A 22,317-nucleotide genomic window follows, 5' to 3' on the forward strand; every position below is an offset into this window, starting at 1 on the left:
TCTCCAGTGTGTTCTTTGAATTTAGGAGAGATTTTTCTCTTAGAAGGGAACTGCAGCAATTAATTTGACACCCCTTGATCTGGAACTAGGGGGACATTAACAGTATCTAGCACTATGCTGCTGGCATGTTCAGAACTCAAGAAATATTCGTTGATGGGCTGGTGGGAAACGATACACTGGACAAGGACAGACACACACGTCTCAAAGCTGCGGGAGGTGGGGCACTGCTGCTGTGATGTATTATCTTTGCAACTGGAAAGGTCTAAATGGAAACCACTTAATATTAATTCTTAGCAAGCTGTCTAGAGTAATGAGGCAGCTGCACTGCTCGGAGATTTCTAGCTGTGCGTTATTATTTTTTTACTTTTAGATTTAAGGCAGTCAAAACAAATTCAGCTCCCTATTTTTCTGTTCAATTAAAATCAGAGAGTTAGTGTTTATCTGGAATTTTCCTTTTAAGCTTCACCTGTTCAGGGCTAAATTAAAAAAATAAACATGAACTCGGGATGATGCTTGGCTTGAAGAGAGAGGGCTAGATTAGACAGCAGTTTCTCAGCTAATGAGCTCACATCCAACTTTACTGAGAAAATGTAAGAAATCAAAAGAAAACTTCTACCAACTCCAAAAGACCATATCTACCCACATCCTCACACCCCTCTTGCTAATGATGAATAATTAAAATCAGAATATAAAAAATGTTGTGGTGTTGGGAAGCACAAGAAACTTGGTTAGAAAGTTTGTAAGGAGGACATTCTGATAAAAGGGAAGTGTGTGGAATGCCACCTGCCTGTTTATCGGAATTCCTACCTAGCAGAGACTTAGGGAACTGTCGAAGGCAGTGCCCCTAATTATTCCTTGACCTTTCCAAACAAGTCTGTGTATGTGCAGACCCCCGGGTGTTTACTGGAATCCTTATGCTTAATCCCTGAATGCCCTTGCCTAGAGTACAATGTAAACATGTGTCCTCCCAAGATTACTCACCCTAGTGATTGTATCTAAAGCTAAAAATTCCACTAAAGGCCTACTGAGGCAGGCAATGGAGGCTGCTCTGGCTACTAAAGCTGGGGGCCCCTTAGCCCTCTCTTGCACTGTCAAACTGTGTCTGAGTAATCTGTTCATCCATCGTTCAGCGGCTGCTGCTCAGCCTTGGCATTGTGGTTTATATTTAATGCAATTACTGATGTAGTTGGGTTGAAAACTACCGTCTTGTCTGTTTTCCATTTGTTCCATCTGTTCTCTTTCTCCTCTTTTCCTGTCTGCTTTCAGATCTTTTGCTGGTATGTTAGCTATAACTCTCTGTATTATGTAATGGTTTCTTTAGGTTTCATAATATCCTCTTTAACTTATCCCAATCTACCTGCTCTCTACTTATATGTTACACACCATGCTATTTTTCTAACACTTTTGCTTTAAACAAGAAATTGAAATTATAAAAGTCTTTTTTACTCAGATAGTTTCCGTTTCCACAGCTGTTTGTTTCTTGTGTAGAACATCAATCCATGTCTTACACTATATACAAAACTAAATTCAAAATGGATCATAGACCCAAATGCAAAACCTAACATTACAAATCTTCAAGAAACATAGGAGAAAATCTTTATGGCCTAGGGTTAGGCAAAGATTTATTAGATATGACCAAACTCAATTTAAAAAGAAAATAACAAAGTTTATCAAAATTAAGAACTACTATTCTTGGAAAGACACTATTAATAAAATAAAAAAGTAAGCCACAGTCTGGGAGAAAATATTTGCAAATTTCATACCTGAATATAGAATATATAAAAATATAAATATATGTATATAATATAAATTATATATAAGATATATAAATGTATATCAAATTTGAATGTAGAGTATATAAGAACTCTAATAAATTCTCATAAGAAAATTAGCCCTGCCGAAACCGGTTTGGCTCAGTGGATAGAGCGTCGGCCTGTGGACTGAAGGGTCCCAGGTTCGATTCCAGTCAAGGGCATGTACCTTGGTTGCAGGCACATTCCCAGTGGGAGATGTGCAGGAGGCAGCTGATCGATGTTTCTCTCTCATCAATGTTTCTAACTCTCTATCTCTCTCCCTTCCTCTCTGTAAAAAATCAATAAAATATATTTTTTTAAAAAAAGAAAATTAGCCCAATAAAACAAATGGACATAAGATTTGAATAGACACTTACTAAGGAAGACATATGTATGGCAAATGAGTACATTAAAAGATGCTTAGCAGCACCAGTCATTAGGAATATGCAAATTAATACCAATGAGATATTACTACACACAAATTAAAAATACTACTCCTTACAAAACAGACTGACCATAATTAATGTTGGCAAAAATGTGGAGCAACTGAACACTCATTTACTGCTGGTGTGAATGTAAAATGGTTCAACCATGTTGTAAAATGGTTTGGCAATTTCATAAAATTAAATATATACCTGCCATGTGATCCCACTAGTCCAACTCTAGGTATTTTGCAAAAAAAAAAAAGAAAGAAAGAAAGATAGCATACCTCTATACAGAAACTTTTACATGAATGTTCATAGCTTTGTTTGCAAAGGGCAAAAACTGGAAGCAACACAAATACCCATCAACCAATGGGTGGATAAACAAATTGTGGTATATCCTTGCAAAAAAATACTACTCACCAATTAAAAACAATAAATTGCTGATGCATGAAACAATGTAAATGAGTCTCAAAATAATTGTGCTGAGTGAAAGAAGACAGACAGGAAAGTTTGTATACTAAGTGATTTCATTTATATAAAATTCTAAGAAATGCAAATTTATATATAATGACAGAAAGAAGATAGGTAAATGCATTTTATATAAATGGAATTATTTAGTGGTTTGGGAAAAGGCAGTAAGGAGGAATTAGAAAAAAAACTTCATGGGTAATGGTATGTTTATTATCTTGATTGTGATGATGGTTTCCTATAACAAAATGTGTCAAATTATATCTTTTACATATATGCAGTTGATGGTATGTCAATAAATTTAACCTCAATAAATTTGTTAAAATAAAATAGACATAGCTCTCTGCTCTTTGGTAGCTTACATGCAAGTGGGAAAAATAAAAGATAAGTATATTTTATTAAGTTGAACCACATAAAATTGACATTTTTTGTAGGCAAAAATGAACAGTATGGTCAGTTTCATTAGGGTTAGGTTTAGGGTTACGGTTAGTGACAGTTTTATGGTAGAGGGAAATACAAGGAAGATATTTTTATGTATATTTATATTGCATATATATTATGATATAATATGATATAATAAATACATATATGTACTATAAATACATATTTATTATATATAGTATGTACATATATATCATACATACATATATCATATATCATAAAAAGTTCTACTGAAAATAACCTTTTGGGGTTTGACCATTTAGACCACTGCTTGAAGCAAAAGAAAATAAAACACAAATTCTCTGTGATGGGACTAGAAAATGGCCATGAGATCTAAAGGATCTGCAAACTTAAATCAACACAGAAGGAGTTCCCAGGAGTTCAAGCCGCTGCTCTCTGGTTGATGTGACAGAAAAAGGCTCATCTCCTCGCCAGAGAACCTGGCCCCTGTGAGTGAGGATGGTGGAGCCAGACTGTAAGTTCCCTAGCTAGGAGGTGAGGAGCCCCACATTTCACTTTACACTGCATCAGGGAAATTGTGTCTCCAGCTCTGTCCATTTCTGCCAGGAAAGCATAGCTGTGTGAGTGGAGAAGGAGCAGTGGAGGGAGGGTGGTGGAGGCCGAAGGAGCTCCAGCACTGAGTCCAAGTCCATTGTGGAAATGGTTCACAGCTTGCCTATCCAACCCTGGCTGTGCATTATTTAAACAACATATTAAAAAGCAATTACAATGTGCCGCGTACTGGGCTGGGTACTGGAGCTACTTTACATAGGATGATGAGAATCAGAGTCACTTAAAAAGTGGCATTTGGCCTGAACCCCAAGTGCCATCTGATCTGAAGCCAGCCGGGAAGAACTGGGGACTGGTGATTCAATTAGAAGGAACCAAGCCTCCAGGCGGGTGAAAAAGGCTTAACTAATAGTGGTTTAACTGTGATATGTGAGCAGAAATAGTTTCACAAAATAATGACCATGACCCATAATATTTAACTGAAGAAATGTTTCCTCTCTTTGACCTTAAAGTGGGAACTATTTAATCTACTAAATTACAGGCTTGACCAACCTCTAAAGGGTATTATCATTTACTTTGTCCACTGGAGAGCATTGATAAGCTGTTGAACATTAGCTATGACCTCTATTTACTACCATGAGTTCAGATTAAATGCCTCTTTGTTACTTCCAGCTTTCCCTAAAATATCATTTAGAATAAATATATTCATTCCACAAATCTTGCTTAAGCACATCTCATATTCAAGGAGAAACATTGAGGAATAAAACCTCCAGATTCTTTGGAAGCTAGCAGTGGGCAAAAGGCACTTAACCTTGAGAATTTAATGAATTCTACGAGAGGTACAAAATCAGTGCCTGCTGGGATAGAATCCAGGAGGAGCCTAGCTGGGTGGCAGTCCTTATTATCTAAGGCAGTGGTTCTCAACCTTCCTAATGCCGCGACCCTTTAATACAGTTCCTCATGTTGTGACCCCCCAACCACAAAATTATTTTCGTTGCTACTTTATAACTGTAATTTTGCTACTGTTATGAATCGTAATGTAAATATCTGATATGCAGGATGTATTTAGGCGACCCCTGTGAAAGGGTCGTTCGACCCCCAAAGGGGTCTCGACCCACAGGTTGAGAACCGCTTATCTAAGGGTTAGTGGAGGAAGGTTCTGTGAGCTGAGCCAAGAATCTGTATGTCAAAGAACCAGTAAATATCAGTCTAAAAAAAAATATTACGGATTCTAAAAACTTACTAGTATCTTGTGTATCATAAGTTTTCCAAATTCTTCCTTAGCACTCTAAAATTAGATTCCAAGTACCAGGTATGCTCATTTATCTTACCAAACTTCTCCATGAATCAATTTGCAAAAAGGACTTGCAAAAAGAAGTCATAGAGACATTGAACCTTTTCTGTTTCCAGGTCTCAGAAAAAAATGTAATTTAAAACTCTCAAGGTTACTAAATCACAATCCTTAGAAAATCCTGTTCTTATACTATGTTTGAAAATTCTGAGGGTTTATATTTAAACACTTTATAGAATTCCTCATTCCATTCTTACATTTCAGAAATGGTAAAACCGAGGTATGCAAAGTTCTAGCCTTCTCAGAAGGCATGTTGGCATATAATAAATTAGGTAGGCTTAGAAGTAGTAGGCTTAGAAGTAGTCCTGCTGTCGAGGCTGGCAATAAAGTGAGAGACATAGACATAAAAATGATATGGAAGAAACTCTGCTTAGGTTACTTCTGTGGGCACAGCCCCACATAAACTGGGAACCAGTGATAAACAGGCAAAATAATGGTCCCCAAAGTGGTCCACATCCTAATACCCGGAATGTCCTCAGATGACATGGCAAAGGGGAATTAAGGTTGTAGATAGAATTAAAGATCCTGAATTATCTGAATTTGGTCAGATAAGTCTTCCCTGAGCCAGAGATCTCAAGGTGAATAGAACTTAATAAGGTCACCAAGGCCAGGAATAACCATCCAGGCAGTAAAAATAGCATAGGCAGAAGTCCTGAGGCCCACAGAACTTGGAGAGTGCAGGGGATGGAAGAAGACAGCGCAGCTAAAAGGAAGAATAAAAGTCCACCTTTATCTTGGAAGCAATGGCTAGCCATTGAATGACTGCCTCAGCTCAAGTGGAAGTTAAAATAATTTATTTTCAGGACACGAATTAACTTGGATCAAATGCATTTTTAAGGAATATTGCAAAATAATCCATATTGTTTTGTTAGGATTTCTCTTAAATCTTGAATTTTGAATAGACATGGTTTAACAATAAAATTGCTTTCTATAGAAGAATATGTGGTATACAAATCCAATTTTTTTTAAAAAAATGAAAAAATGCATGGCCATTTGGTTAATTGAGTATATCTTTAGAAGAACTGAAAAGTAAGCTGGTCTGGACAAAATTTTAATGAAACTGTGCCCATTGGTATCACTGTGAATAAACAAACATGCTGTATCATTCTCCAAGTTCCAAGAGGATTGGTAGCTGATGTTTTCTGGAGATTATAGTATGCTTCCTAAATTCTTTTCTGATTCGCTGATGTGGTCAAAGGATATCTGTGGCAAAATTCCCTGGTACAAGGAATGTACAAAGTGGGCATCTGGGCCCAAATTGTTTTCCTAACCAAACACACACACACACACACACACCTAACAATGATTTAGCCAAATAACAGGTCCATTAATGAATGGATTTTATTAAAAGCAATAAAAGTACATGAAAATGACATTGTCCTAGGAAACCCTGTCTATATGCCATCTGTTTCTATGGCAACCAACAAATAGTTAGGCCATGCATCTGATTGTCCAGTGTAATTACTTCGGTGTTGGGATGGTTCAATGCTTCTAAACATCACAAAGAAGAACTTGATGAAATCTCTTTAAAACATGAAATACACACACAGACTATCTAAAACTATTTTCCCTCCATGGGATCTAACCTTATCCTTGTAGTGGTTTTGTGTTTTAGTTAAAAAAAGGAGCGCTTTTCTTTTTTAAGGGTCTCTGATTTTAGCCACTTTTGCAGAAACTCAAAAATATTTTCTTGTGCATGAGTTACTTCAGCTGAATGATTACTTTGGTCTAGAAAACTCTGGATACATATTTACACAGTGAAATTCACCTAAAATGTGAAAAGAAAATGTCAAAATACCTATATGGTAGGTCCCTTAACCCTGGCTACATATTAACATATTTTGGGAGCTTTTAAAAGTAACCTGTGCACATATGGGTTCAGATTGAACCATTTCCAGAGCCCTTTGCTTTATCAGGTAGTGTTCATTTCTTCCCCAACTACATTAAAGTAAAGCTCCTACCAATTTTTAAACAGTCCAATCCTATTAACCTAGACCATCTATTAAGACAGTCCCTTAGAATCATGGTTTTAATAGAAACTTTCAGCAAATTTGATGAATTGTCAAACTCAACTACAGTTCACTCTAATACTGACTTGGTAAGATAGTTTTCTTCCTTGGGGGAAAACAAAAAACTTATGCTAAGGCCAATTCTTAGAAATTCACATTTAATTGGCCTGATACTTATTAAAAACACATATAATTTGTTATTAATCACCTATTTATAGGTACAAATAAATGAAAGCTATAGAAAAATAACTAAGTTGTCAATTTACAGATTGTTTTTATTCATCTCATTTGTCATCTCAGGAGTAGGATATAACTCAGTGCCCAGGCTATGAGTTTATTACCTGAAAATTACAAGCAGAAAGTTATAAGAGCCGGAAATAAGAGCAAAAGAATGATTTATGGTTTTATAAATATTTAATTTTAATTAAGTAGGATATGTTCAATTTTTTTATTTTACACATTAAAAAACAAACAAACCTGAAGCCCAGATAGTTTAATTTACTTGCAAAGACAACTGATGAAGCCAGAACTAGAACCTAGTTAATCAGGCCTTCTGTCTTATCTGACTTGACTTGACAGTGATCTAGAGGTTTATGCATATTGAATGCTGACTTACTTTGATTTGCAAGGAATTGGGGTAGAGGAGTTTGGGCTGAAATCATGGTGATTGCTTTGCAAATACCACATTAACATAATAAGCAGATTTTGATTTTGCAAGGGGATGAACTTGAATATTTTATCAAATACTAAAAATTGATTATTTAGATTAGTTTAAAGCTCACTTCAGTAATTTCCAACAAGCAAGATTTAACAGCCAATGGGTCCCTGCATTGCACTAAGAATCAAGACAGACACATCATTAATCATTGATCACTGGACATTTCTAGGCAAAAACAGTTCATTTTAATGAATACTAAGATTCCTGTAAGAATGTGACCTCAAGTGACTTGATTACTGAGAGCACTTGTAGGAAAACATTTAAGTCCAATAATAGCAAAATGGTTCATTGTGTATCTCTGGATATTGATGACTGTTTTACCTTCAATGTAAACAGTGGGCAAGTCTTCACTGATCCTTTTATGGCACCCAGCACCTTCCAAGGATCAATGGAAACATTGGGAAATGAAGTATGCCGGAGACCAATTCCAGCATGACAGCAGGGCTGAATCTGGGAATGGCTGATGGCATTTCCCCAAACCTGAATAGGATACATTAAAATGACTGCTTGGCTGCCAGACAGCTCGGGGCATTTTAATCTACATGTTATTGCCTCCTACTGGCCAAACACCTGAACAGCCGTAGGCTAATTCCCCCATTCTGACAATGCTTGTGTATACCCTTGGATGTGTATATCTCTGCCTTGCCTCAGGACAAATTGTGTTAATAAAAAGCTTGGAGTCCTAGGACAAGGAGAACTGAAGACCTTAGAACTTAGATCTTAGCTCTTTCAGCTAGGCTCCTCTGACCCTCAATGCCTTTCAAAGTTATGCTTCATCTCTGGACTCCTATTTAATCTACACACAGCCTTCTCCAGATCGCTGAACCCTTCTTAATGCTGGAACAAGAACCCCGGAAGAAGTATTTCTCCCCATCACATTCTGCCATGGTAGGACTCACTGGTGACCTAAACAGCCTGAGCCAATGATCTGCCACTGAACCAGGGCTAAAGAATCTGAACATTGCTCTCGGGGAGACATCTTGGCGAAGCAGCAGCGCATCCCTGCTCTCTGAGTCCCGCGATGCCATCCAAGGACAAGAAGAAGAAAGATGCTGGAAAGTCAGTCAAGAAAGACAAAGACCCCATGAACAAGTCAGGGGCAAGGCCAAAAGAAGAAGTGGTCCAAAGGCAAAGTTCAGGACAAGCTCAATAACCTGGTCTTGTTTGACAAAGCCACATATGACAAGCTCTGTAAGGAAGTTCCCAACTGCAAGCTTATAACCCCAACTGTGGTCTCCGAGAGGCTGAAGATTCACGGCTCCTTGGCCAGAGCAGTCCTTCAGGAGCTCCTTAGTAAAGGACTTATTAGTCTCAAAGCACAGAGCTCAAGTGATTTACACCAGAAACACCAAAGGTGGGGACGCCCCTGCTGCTGGAGAAGATGCATGAACAACAGATCTCACCGGCTGTATATTTTGAAAAATAAACCTTTATTAAATCAAAAGAAGGAGGAGGAGGAGGAGGAGGAGGAGGAGGAGGAGGAGGAGGAGGAGGAGAATCTGAACATTGCTGGAGAAAAAAATTGCAAAATAAAGTTTGGAAATGATGAAGAGATTAAATTTTCAATCTGGGGAGCAGAAATGAGGAGGTATAAAGAAAAAGATTATAGGGATTGATTTTTTTTTTTGCATGTGCTTTGTTTACTCCTGAGAACTTTGATTCATTGAAATGGCTAAAGGAAACTTTACAATTAAGAAAGAAATTATTAAAGAGCCAATGATCTCAATATGGTTATTTCCCATGGAGAAATCTCAATATACTAAACTGTGAGTTCCTTGTCATGCACCTAAAAATAGTATGATATAATAAAATTGCTTTTCATTTGACTTGTGCATATATTTACACAAGAAAGTCTACAGAAATAATATTCATTTTGACTCAGCCGACAGCATGCACTGAAATCCTGTTCCCTAGAATCTCAACTTCTATGTGCATATGAGATGTTGGATTTAGACTAAGCAGAGAAAATTAAACATTTCTTAATTAAAGAACTCAGAGTCAAGCCTAGAAAAATCCCTAATAGCGAGCAGGTTAGCATTTGAGAAATGCAGTACTTTCTAAATTAACTTGTAGGAGTGACCCTATATGATCAAGTCCAGACTCCTCAGCAGGGTGTGAGGCCCTTTATGATCCAGTCCCACCCACTGGTCTAACCTTGTGATCTGGCCCTGCCCCCTGGTCCAACCTTACCTCCAGCCACTGTGACACCATCCCACCTACACTCACCCTCAAGCTATACTTCTGCTGTATATAGCAAAGGGGTTGTTTCCATAGCTCTATGCCTTTTCCACTTCTATTCTTATCTAAAAAGAATAATACTCCTCTCCTTTGATTTGCAGATTTCTTATCTTTCTCCCTGAATCAAAAATTCCTTCTGAATTTTTCCCTGATCTTCCCCTATTGTCTTACTAATTCATTTCCAGAGCTTCCCCTACATCCTTGCATGTGTTTCTATTAAAGCATTCATCCCTAGCCTCTACCACAGTGCCTGGCTTGAAACAAAACCAAAGAATCAGAACTGTGAGTAACAGTTTAGTAACTGTGAGTAACATGTGATTCCTCTAAAGCAGCGGTTCTCAACCTGTGGGTCACCAACCTGTGGTCGCAACCCCTTTGGGAATCAAACGACCCTTTCACAGGGGTAGCCTAAGACCATCAGAAAACATATATAATTACATATTGCTTTTGTGATTAATCACTATGCTTTAATTATGTTCAATTTGTAACAATGAATTGGGGGGCACCACAACATGAGGAGCTGTATTAAAGGGTCGCGGCATTAGGAACGTTGAGAACCACTGCTCTAAAGTCTAGCACAGTGGTTGGCAAACTGCGGCTCGCAAGCCTCATGGGGCTCTTTGGCCCCTTGAGTGTGGCTCTTCCACAAAATACCGACTTCTGCGCATGGGCCACGAAGTTTCAATCGCACTGTACATGCACGCCCGCACGTGGTATTTTGTGGAAGAGCCACACTCAAGAGGCCAAAGAGCCACATGTGGCTCGCGAGCCGCAGTTTGCCGACCACTGGTCTAGCAGTTGTATCAAGAATCTATGCATCATCTATGAGAGTTTATAGCTCTCAGCAAATAGGGAAAGATGCAATTAAAGCGATCCACAATGCCAGGAATGGGGTTGAGGAATGATTATGATTATAGATAAGAAGGATGAAGTGGGCATCATTGAGAAGGTGGTTAGGCCATGTATTTGAAGGAGGTGAGGAAGTAAGGAAGAGCATATCCTAGTACATTGCAGAGTAAATGTGCCTGCCCCAGAGTGAGGCAGGGTGAGGGCAGCACTGGGAACCACTGTAAGGACAATGGCTGTTCCCCTAAGGAAAATGGCCATCTTTGCACAATTTTGAGCAGAGAAATGTGAGATCAGGTTTGTTCATTAGGGATCACTACCGCTGGGTTAGAATAAATGCAGGGGCCAGGATAGAAGCTGGAAGCAGGGTAGAAGATTGTTCTAACAATCCAACTGAGAGCAGGTGACAGCCTTGGAGGCAGAGCAGAGAAGGGGATGGAGTCTGGGAAATTGTGGCTCCAAAAAATTAAAAACAGTCTTAAACATAGATTTTTATTTTCCAAGTAAAAACATCCTTGGGATATGGTCTCAAGAAATTTTCTAGTTCTGACCTAGACAAGCAATTTGGAAACTTGGCTATGAGGCAAGTATATTAGGAACACTACTGTATCTCCTATTTTCCTGTCAACTTCCCTCTCCACAATTATATTTGCAGTTGTACACTTGACAGGGATGTGCAGGTTAAAAAAGCAAAGGCTATTCCCATCGCACAGGCACCCAGGGATTAATTAATGCATGGATGGGGTAAGGCTTATGCTCACATTTTTCAACCCCCACATGTAAATACCAAATGTCATCAGGTAACACTTTACCTCCTCCTACACCTCAGCTTTCCTAAGAAGGGTCAGCCAGTCCCTCCATGTATTTCTTGTAACTTAGATCCGGGTACGGAAAGCCATTCTTCTCAAACACTAGACAGGCAGTTGCTGCTTATGTATCATAGAGGTGAACCAAGGGAGGCATTGGTCATAGTTGTACATGGGTCAATAGTGACCTGAGATCCCATACTCCCTATAAATCCAAGATTTCAATAGTCCATAACACACACAAGCTCAGCAACAAGCCACTCATCCAGGTGAGAGCATAGGACAAGTACACCAGGCCCACTGTTTATGTGACTTTGCCCAAGCCACTTAAACTCCTTGGTGTCTCTCATCTGTATAGTGGAACTAATGTGGAGCTGTGAGGATTATAGGAGAGAAAGAACAGAGACTACTTAGCATAGGGCTAGGGCCAGCTAAGCCCTTGGTTTATGGAAGGAGTTATTCATTAACTACATGGAACTATTCAGGGAGCTTAAATGTTCATTTCTGGGCAAATGTACTTTTTTAAGAAGTCCATTAAATTGGCAAAAGATCAAAGTGTGTGCTCTTTGGCCTTCTGGAAGAACAATTCTATTAGCACTGGAAAGTAACCTCTGAATTCTAGCCAACATTTTAAATTTTCATATAGATCACTGGAGGCCAGCAATAAGTCCTGGACTGATAGTTATCTTTGCAGAGAATTCCAGCCAGCTGAACGGGAGAGAATGTCCCTGTGATAAAGTTAACAACTCCTCTTCCTTTCCATTAGAAGGAAAGATTGATGGAATAAAATTAGTGGCACTTTGATAAAAGAGGCTCAGAACCCTACCCTGTATCATGACAGGGAGAGGATGGCAAATATGGATCTTCCATCTCCACAAAGACATCAAAATGCATGTTAGTGAGCTGCCTCAAACTGATTGTCGAACTGCAGTGGGAAGGCCAGGGAGGGTTGGGGGACAGGAGGGAGGGGAGTAAGAGATCAACCGAAGGACTTGTATGCATCCATATAACCATAACTAATGGACATAAGACACTGGGGGGTAAGGGAGGGCAGGGGCTTGTCAAGGGTGGGGGGGGGGAAAGGACACTTATGTAATACCCTTTGTAATACTTTTAGCGGAAAAAAAAATAAAATAAAATAAAAAAATAAAAAAATAAAAAATTAGTGGCACTTTGATAAAAGAAGCTCAGAACCCTACCCTGTATCATGACAGGGAGAGGATGGCAAATATGGATCTTCCATCTCCACAAAGACATCAAAATGCATGTTAGTGATTGAGAAGCTCAGACCAAGCATGCAAACTAAGTGAAGAATATTAAATGATATGGCATTTGCCAAATCTATCCTTAATTATCCTGGGGGGAAATATCAAAGCTACTTCCAAATGGAAAAAGAAGTTAATCATGACCTTCATCAGTTACACAAAAGTATCGGGAGTATTTCATTGGGAATAAAAGTACACCTAGATGGTTTTATACATTTCAGATCCTTAGAAATTGTATTTTTGGGATAAACTTCTTGGGAAGGTTGGGTACATAGACCTAGACTCTGTAGGACAATTCTTTTCCATCATCTCTATCCAATTATTCCTATAAACTTTCTTCTGAAACAAACCCAAACAGTGAATTATTTTAAATCCAGAATAAGAGAGGCTTCTGCGGTTAAAAAGTATATAGATTAAGCTTGTGGTTTCACATTCCATTGGGACCACTTTCTAAAGTTTTCTAAATTAAAGATTACGAGAAGCAGCTGCATTTTGGCATTGAGTAATCATGAATTTACTTTTTGAAATACCTCTAAGTATTTTACTATAAAAGATGAGTAAAATATGGAAATGTACAATTTTAAAATAATGTGGTAAAGGATGTGGCATCACTGAGCTTGTGCCGATCATATAATAACAATTAGTGGCTTCAGGACTGGAGATGTGTATTCATGTATTCATTCGATTTATTTCTAAGGAGAAGCCCACAGCCCGTGTGTGGAAAAGTAAACTCTCCAGACTACGGTCTCTAATCTACTTATAATTTCTGGCAGCTCTCAGGAAAAAAATGCCCACTTATTACTTTCTGTTCTCTCAGTGTTCTCTCAGTGTTCTCTCTCTCTCTCTCTCTCTCTCTCTCTCTCTCTCTCTCTCTCGTTGCTTACCTCAAAAGCTCTGTTGTCTCTATTATTCTGAACAATCTCCATAAAATTACCCACTAGATTTCCAGGAAAGAGGCTGAACCCATTCTGAGTTCATTTAGAGATTCACAGACTCTGAGGGAAAGAAAAGCATGAACACAATTTTAATTTCCATGCCACTGAAATTACAGATCCCAAATGTAGCAACAAAATGAACTAATGCTAAAAGAAACACTAGACTTTAAAGAGTTTACGCTGTTCCTAACAAGTTCATAATGGCCAAGTTATCAATTCTAGCCAACATTTTAAATTTTCATAGAGAATGATTTGTAAATATTATTCCAGCTTTCTTTATTATCATTGCAGATTTTTAAAACTAATTTCACATAAATTATGATACTAAAGACTGTAAAAGCGTTTTGTATTATTGTGAATTAAACACCACACTAAGAATGAGAAATTGAAACAAGAAATTTGGTAACTTCTCCTCTTTCATTTCTAATTTTGTTTATTTGAGACTTTTCTCTTTTCTCCTTAGTGAGTCTAGCCAGAGGTTTGTCGAATTTATTAATCTTTTCAAAGAACCAGCTCTTTGTTGCATTAATATTTTTTATTTTAAAAAAAAGAACAAATTTGGCATTTTTGTGATCAATATGAACTAAATGACAATTACATAAACTAGGACCACTTATATAATTACATCTTTATTACTGAACTGACTGTATTTATACAGACAATTTATGACATCTGGCCTTAAAAGGATAATGGCAGCATTTTCCCTAAATGCTTTGCATACTGCCAGTCACCAGGGCTCTTTCTGGTACTTTGTCATTACCTTCCTATTCTCACACAACGCTCCCTCTGCAATGTTCTCAAATTGCTATAAATGCCTTTTTGCTCCCTGCTTTTCAGGTTTCCGCATCACTGATTAAATGAACTAATTCCTCTAAATTGCTCAAAATAGGGCCTGACACAGAATACAAATTTAATAAAAATTACCTCTTACTACTATCATCACTGCTACCATTCAGACCCATTTGCCACCACTTATGATTTTGTAGAAGTATGTTTTAAAAATTTGGAGCATGCTACACTTAGGGCTGTAGTTTCCATGTTTTAGCCTCCTTTCATATTTTACTTTCTTTCCATTAAAAGAAACATCAAAGGAAATTAATTTCCATTATTATTTTAGACATTCAGTCCTCATATATGGAAAAATATGATTTAATTCTTGTATAAAATGTAAGTGTATTTATGTGTCTATACATTCATTTTATATTAGCAGTGCATAGAAAAAAATCTGATAAAAGAATGGACACCAGATTGTTAACAATGATTACCTTTAAGGTTGGGAATGTCTTTACTTTTTAAGCAACAGAGTTCTGTAAAAACTTTAATGTTTCAGTAGTTTGTATATTTTGTAATCACAAAAACAATGAGAATTTTAAGAGACTTGATTCTCTTTCCAGTTATATTAGTCAATACAATCCAAATTCCCTTTAGACACCAACACTACTGTGTGTGTGTGTGTGTGTCTACAAATAGCACAGAGCCCAAACCCCATGCAAGAACAATGCAGAGATAATTGGGAAGAATTAACAGTGTTGTCCATCTTGCCTGAAGCCTTTACCATCCTAACCCTGTTGTCGGTGAAGTCTTGCTCCCCGTTTGCTTCCCCGAGACTCCCAGGGGTCTGGCCTTGAGCACTTGGTCTCATCATTTAGACCCAGATCCTGCCTCTCTCCCAATGGACTATGTGTTTGGAAGTGGACCATGATGTTGGACCTTGGATGTTTCTCCATGCACTTGGCTCCCTCCTTTAGCCCTCAGGCATTTATGGGAACATCCCTCACTAGCTTCGGCCTCATGATGGAAACACAAACCCTGAATCAATTTTGCAGAAAAGAGCTTTTCTGGAAATGTGGCTAAATGCTCAGGAAAAAGAGGGAATAACCTGCAGCATTCATACTTTATTTAAATGTCTGAAGCCTGAAAAATGCCTGACATGAATTGGAAATGCTACCCCTTGACCAAAACCAGCCAAGGCATCATTCAGGTTATAGACATTAAATAATATAAAGATGGAAAAACAGACAGCCATTGCCTGGTATCCAGGTAGCTTACAATGCCATGAAAAAGAATTAAAGCTAACTGGTAAAAGTAGAATAATAAAGGTAATGTGAGGGCATTTTCTTAATCTCCCCAAAAAGAGACAATTAGGTGGAGTGGGCCCCACCTCAGCAGATTAAACATAGTGATGGGGGATGAGTCATGGGAAGGCTACCCCAAAGTAGCAGGGGTGTCTCCAAAAATGGTCAAATCTGCTTCACTATGTGAAATTTGTCCCTAAAAGCCACAACCCAGACAGGAAGAAAATTTGTTGACGACCTAGGCTCCCTCCTGAAATCTGCTTCATAGTAGATAAGCATTGGGCAAGAGGCAATCATCAAGAAAAGTTCTATCACTCACACCTTGGAAAGTTCAAAGGTCAGGTCACGAATTACCAGCAAGTATTTGTGGTGAAGAGATCTCTGTATTTAACTTTTCTAAACTTGTTCTAGGTCACAAACCTTGAATGCAATGATACCGCTTGACAACTACACGTGAACATTCAAATTTGCACTCAGCTTCAGAGACCTCACAGACCTCCTGTTGCCTATGGATCGGAGGTAAGAACCTTTGAAATAGAAGCTAAATCCCTTTGTGGAAAGTTAAAGCTGGGTGAGAAAATATCCTTTCACATTTACCATATAGAAACATGGAATTGTTGATACAGAATTTTAAAACACTTAGAAAAACACAGGAAAAAAGATGGCCTTTACTAGTGCCTCATTAGATGGAGGGGTGAGTCGTCCTTAAAACAACTCATATCTCATAGCTCTCCCTTGCAAAGTTCCTAGCCAATGAAAATAATCATGGTAGTCAAAGTAAGACTCATTGACTGTGAACATACCACATGCCAGGTCTCAGGCACAGAAACTGTTATTTAACAATTACTGAGAATTGTAGTGGCCATTTTAAGTAAGTTAATACATTGAGCTTAGGAGAAAGCTTGGTATATATATCAAGTACTCCAGTTAGCTAATACAATCAGGAAGTACTAATGTGCTGGTGGGTTTATATAAAAACTCCCACTAGGACACCTGACACCACCCTTCCCTGAAAAGCCATCAATCCACCCAAAGCATGAGAACCAAATACAGTAGCAACTCCTCACCCCTACCTATGGTTTCACTTTCTGAGGTTTCAGTTACCATGGACAATCTCAGTCTGAATATGTTAAATGGAAAATTCCAGAAATCAACATTTCATAAGTTTTAAATCACACAATATTTTGAGAAATGTGATGAAATCTCGACCCATCCCACCTGGGGCCTGAATCGTCACTTTGTCCATTGTATCCACGATGTGTGTACTCCCCACCTATTAGTCACTTATACCTGTAGATTATCAGATTAACTGCCCAGGTATCCCAGTGCTTGTGGTCAGTAACCTTTATTTTACCTAATAATGGCCCCAAAGCTCAAGAGTAGTGATGCTGGCAATTTGGATGTGCCAAAGAGAAGCTGTAAAGGGGTCCCTTTAAGTGAGAAGGTGGGTACAATGCAATGAGATATTTTGTGTCTGTGAAAGAGAGAAACTACATTTACATAATTTTCATTATAGTATATTGTTGTAATTATCCCATTCTATTTTATTATTAGTTATTGTTGTTGATCTCTTACTATGCTTCATTTATAAATTAAACTTTATCATAGGTATGTATGCACAGGGAAAAAACACCTATGGGGTCAGGTACTATCAATGTTTCAAGCATCCATTTTGGATCTTGGAAGGTCTTCCATGTGGATAATGGGGGCTGGGGGACCTCCTCTATGCTCCTTAAATATTGTGGTAAGACTGACCAGAAACTACGTTTAGAATAAACATCTAAAAAATGCTGAAACCTGGGATTGAACCAGGGACCTTTAGATCTTCAGTCTAATGCTCTCCCAACTGAGCTATTTCAGCTTACTTAGGTAGCTCCTACATAATTGTAATGGAATAACAGATGTTTTACAATAACAAAACAAAAGTTCACTATTCAGGTTTGGCTGGAGATAGGTACTTAACAAATATTATAGAAGTCTTTGTTTATAAGCTAGAAGTAATACATAATTTTACTTTTCTCGGTTATGTTTTAACTGCCCTGCAATCTGTTTTTCCCATTTAAAAATAAACCATGGACATTTTTCACATAGAAAGGGAAAAAAAGGTGACTTTTGTTGGCATTTTGATTCTGATATATGACTAATTTCTAGAAAAATGACAGCATGGTCCACCTAAATATTTAATGAAATATCAATTTTTCATGAAAGCAATGTTCTATGGATCCACAAACGTAGCCAGGATTAGAAACAAGCTGAAGACTGAAGCTCCAAGGAGTTCACTAAGGGGAAATGACAGACACAAATGACAGAAAATATGAACAAGGAAACTTGAACAAGAAAGATAAAGTAAACTGGAAAGTTTTGTGATAGCAGAATAGGGCTCCAAACATGTCAATGCCCTAATCTCCAGATGCAGTATGTTAGACTGCCTGGCCAAGAGAATTAAGGCTGCAGATTCTTTTATACTATAAGTTTAAAATCCTATAAACTCAATAAATATGGAAGGTCAGGCTGTAGCTAAATTCCAGTATTGGCTTAAATTAGATTTTATATGATTTAAAATAAAGACTGACTCTAACACCATTTTCACTGTCAGACACATTTCTCCCTTTTTTTAGGTAGAATCTGTGTAGTTAAAAAATAGAGCCACTCATTTCCCTGGGCCTCAGTTTCTTCACCTGTAAAATGGTGACAACACCTGTTATGGACTGAATCATGCCCCCTGCCCCCCGCCCCCAAATTCAGATGTGGAAGTTCCTCAGAATGTTACTTGAAGAGATTATTAAATTAAAATGAGGCTGCTGGCAGTGCCCTCGGCGGTCCCAGATCTGTCTCTTGGCTTCAACAGTGGTTGGTGGGAACAGACCCAGGGACCCCCTTCTTCCAGCCTCCGCCACTCTCCTGCGTACTATCCAGTCACCACCCTCAGAACCACCTCCGGGCCCAGCCAACACACCGTTTTTTTTCTACCTTAACTCGTTATTGCCAAACAACCACGAGCTCCCAAATTCATCAGAATTATTCCCCCGAAGTGGAGGCTGCCGTCAACCGCCTGGCCAGCCTGCCTCTGCGGCCCTCGCACACCCACCTCTCTCTGGGCTTCTATTTCCACCGCGACAACGTGGCTCTCGAGGGCGCGGGCTGCTTCTTCCACAAGTTGGTGGAGAAGAAGCTCAAGGGAGGGCGCTGAGCGTCTCTTAAAGATGCAAAACCAGCGTGGTGGCCGCATTCTCTTCCAGGATGTGCTGGTCTTGGAGAGGAGCCTGACCCAGGCCCTTTTGGAGCTGCAGGCCCTGGGTTCTGCCTGCGCTGACCTTCAGCTCCGTGACTTCCGGGAAAACCACTTCCGGGTGAAACTCATCAAAAAGATGGGCGACACCTGACTCGCCTCCGCAGGCAGCCAGCCCCCAGGCTGGGCTGGGCTGCATGAGTATCTCTTTGAAAGGCTCACCCTCAAGCATGACTAGGAGCCTGTGGAGCCCAGAGGCCTTTGAGAGGCCCCTCTGCATCCCCTGGTGTCTCTGGCTTATACCTGAGCCTCTCCCTGAAACTACTAGCCATTCTTTTAACCACCTGAAACCCTCTCCCATGCATTGGACCAAATGAAACAATAAAGCTTTTTGCAGGAAAAATAAATAAATAAATAAAATGAGGCTGCTAAGGTGGGCCTTAATCCAATCTAACTGGTGTCCTTATGAGAGGAAGAGACACCAGGTGCTCCTGCACCGAGGGACGTCCATTCAAGGAAAAGGCAGCAAGATGGTGGCCGTCTGCAAGCCAAGGAGAGGCCTGACTCAGGTCCTCCCAGGACGGCCCTAAGAGGAAGCCAGCCCTGCCCATACCTTGATGGAGGACTTCCAGCCTCCAGAACTGTGAGAAAATACATTTCTGCTGGTTAAGGCTCCCATTCTGTGCTATTTTGTTATGGCGACGCTAGAAAACTAATACACTACCCAACTGACAGGGTAAGTATGTAAGAAATTCAGAGTAAATAATGAGATTAAACAAGGTCATAGATGCCAAAAGCACTAGGTAGACATCCAGGGGTAATATTATTTTGGGTGTAATATAGAGATGATGAACCAAGATAGAATTCTAATTTTTTAAGTTACTTTTTAAATATCAAGGATTGACTCTTTATTAATCTCTTTGTTTTGCCCAGTAAATTTTTATAGAAGAAAAGAAGCACACTTCTTCCCCAAATGTAAACCTCCTAATTAATATTGCAAGTAGTTTGGGGACATTTTCCAAAGGGCCAGAGTCATTTGTCTGAAATCATCCAGAAATTGGGGGTCTAATAATTGGATAATCACTGCAGTTTTGACTTCTTTCTATAGCAGTTTGGTAGGAAAATACATCTTTTTAAGAATAAAACATTGCTGAGTAGGCACAGGATCAGTTCTAAACATTTCTTTGAAACATGAAACCAAAGCATTCTGAGTCAGGAGACCTTCAAGTTGTGAATACCAGACTCTAGAATTCAAGAGGCCCAATCCTTTAAATGAAAAATTAAAAGACGGAAATATTTTTAGCAAGCCTCTGAATACTAAGAAAAAACAGCTTTTACCAAAATAAGTCAGAATTAAAGGTTGAGGGTCTTTAAGACAAATCTTCTGAAATCTGTCACATTTTCTTAAATAGCTTTGCTCTTACAGGCCTATTTCCTCAGGATAAGCCACGGTGGGTTTACACTGAATAATAACCACTGTGTTGGATTTCTCTTCAAATTATCTTTCCTTTCAAATGTACCCAGAGGTTCACTCCTCCTATGCGGTTCTCCATTTCCTTTATCCCCAAAGCCAAGTGCAGCGTCGGCTGTAGGATGAAAGGATCCTGGGCTTTAACTTCTCAGTTATGACCATTTTCAGTCTATGGAATTAATTCACAGCACATCAAGTATTAGAAATTCTCGTGTTCAGTTATTAATAAACACTCTTCACAAAGCTCGCCACATCTGCCTCAAATTCCTCTTCAGCTTCCTCAAGTGCAACAGTCCACTGACTGCAGGGATGTCCTGGGAGACTAGGCCAGTTTACTCCAGGCTCATCCAGGCAGCGGTCCCTGTGAGAGAAGACTTGCAGGAAAGACACCGCCGGCTGCAGTCTTGACTGAGCCTTGCTCAGAGTGACGGCTCACACTAGGGACACAGCTGCCATGGCCCCATTTGCTTCCCTGCCCAGGCCCTGAGACCATAATCCTGCAGGCTCAGCAGGTCCTCCTTGCCCAGGTGGTCAGGCTGTGACCCCGACTCCAAGACCAGAACTACAGGACAGACCAGGACTGTCTGGGCTTCAGGGCCTCAGCTTCAAAGTTTGAACCACATGACCATTCCCCAACCTGAGCTGGAATCTGATTCAAAGTTCAGATACACTTCATGCTGGGAGATTTCAGATTTCTCCAGAATATAATTTACTCCTAGAAAGGAGAAAACATGCTTTTTAAAGGCTGTTATTTACTATTATTGGTTTCTAACCTCCCTGTGGCTTTGCCCTAATACGTTTGGTCATGGTGAACATGACATAGTTATGACTTTAATATCATGTCCTTCACGCAGTGAAGCAAACTGTCCATTGGGTTTGGATTACATTCTTAACCCCTGTGATCTATTTTAAACCTTACTGCAAACATCTCTGAGCTTCATTCAGTTCCCATTGCTCTGAATTGGACAAAATGTTATCTATAAGTTCTCTGCCAGGTCCAACTTCTAGGATTCCCTAAGGCAGTGGTTCTCAACCTTCTGGCCCTTTAAATATAGTTCCTCATGTTGTGACCCAACCATAAAATTATTTTCATTGCTACTTCATAACTGTAATGTTGCTACTGTTATGAATCGTAATGTAAATATCTGATATGCAGGATGGTCTTAGGCGACCCCTGTGAAAGGGTCTTTCGACCGCCAAAGGGGTCGCGACCCACAGGTTGAGAACCGCTGCAAGAGATGCCATAGACCCTGGTTTCCAATACATCAAGTCAAGTGTTAAGGAATTCCTCCCAAAATAGCCAGAAACTATGGTTTAAATACCAGCATAGGTTAAAAACTGCTTCAACCTAGAGAGGTTTAATTGATCATGACACTTTTAAAAGGATTATAAAACTATAAAAACACAATACGGAGCAACTTCCTCTGATTAAAAGAAAAGGCTGACCATGGCGATTCTGCCAGGTTAGGTGCCAGTGACGTGGCAGAACTTTGAAGTGCTCGAGAGTGATCTTCTATCCCACTGCTTTGTTTTGTTTTGTTTCTCCTGCTGTAGACTTTCTTTATTGAGTTTTGTGTTTTGAAGTTACCTCCCACTTGCACAATTCACGTGATCACAGCACCCAGCTTACTTCATGAGCCTCCCAAAAAAGAATGCCGCCCACTTTTCTGCAAAGATAGAGAACCTCCGATTTGACCCTTTGTAACTGTCAGGTGACCTTTGCCAGATAGAAGGTGA

General features: G+C 39.2%; 1 non-coding gene and 2 pseudogenes across 1 annotated transcript; 2 read left to right on the forward strand and 1 right to left on the reverse strand.

The window, feature by feature from the left end:
- Positions 1-8,736: 8,736 nt before the first annotated feature.
- On the forward strand, positions 8,737-9,159 carry LOC102441056 (annotated as a pseudogene).
- Positions 9,160-17,668: 8,509 nt separating this feature from the next.
- TRNAF-GAA lies at positions 17,669-17,741 on the reverse strand. The gene has a single exon. It is a non-coding gene; the product is annotated as a tRNA-Phe (tRNA).
- A 428-nt stretch (positions 17,742-18,169) lies between these two features.
- LOC111827292 lies at positions 18,170-19,263 on the forward strand (annotated as a pseudogene).
- The last annotated feature ends 3,054 nt before the right edge of the window (positions 19,264-22,317 follow it).

The sequence above is a fragment of the Myotis lucifugus genome, unplaced genomic scaffold (genome assembly GCF_000147115.1).
Source record: "Myotis lucifugus unplaced genomic scaffold, Myoluc2.0 scaffold_3, whole genome shotgun sequence".
Taxonomy (NCBI): Eukaryota; Metazoa; Chordata; class Mammalia; order Chiroptera; family Vespertilionidae; genus Myotis; species Myotis lucifugus.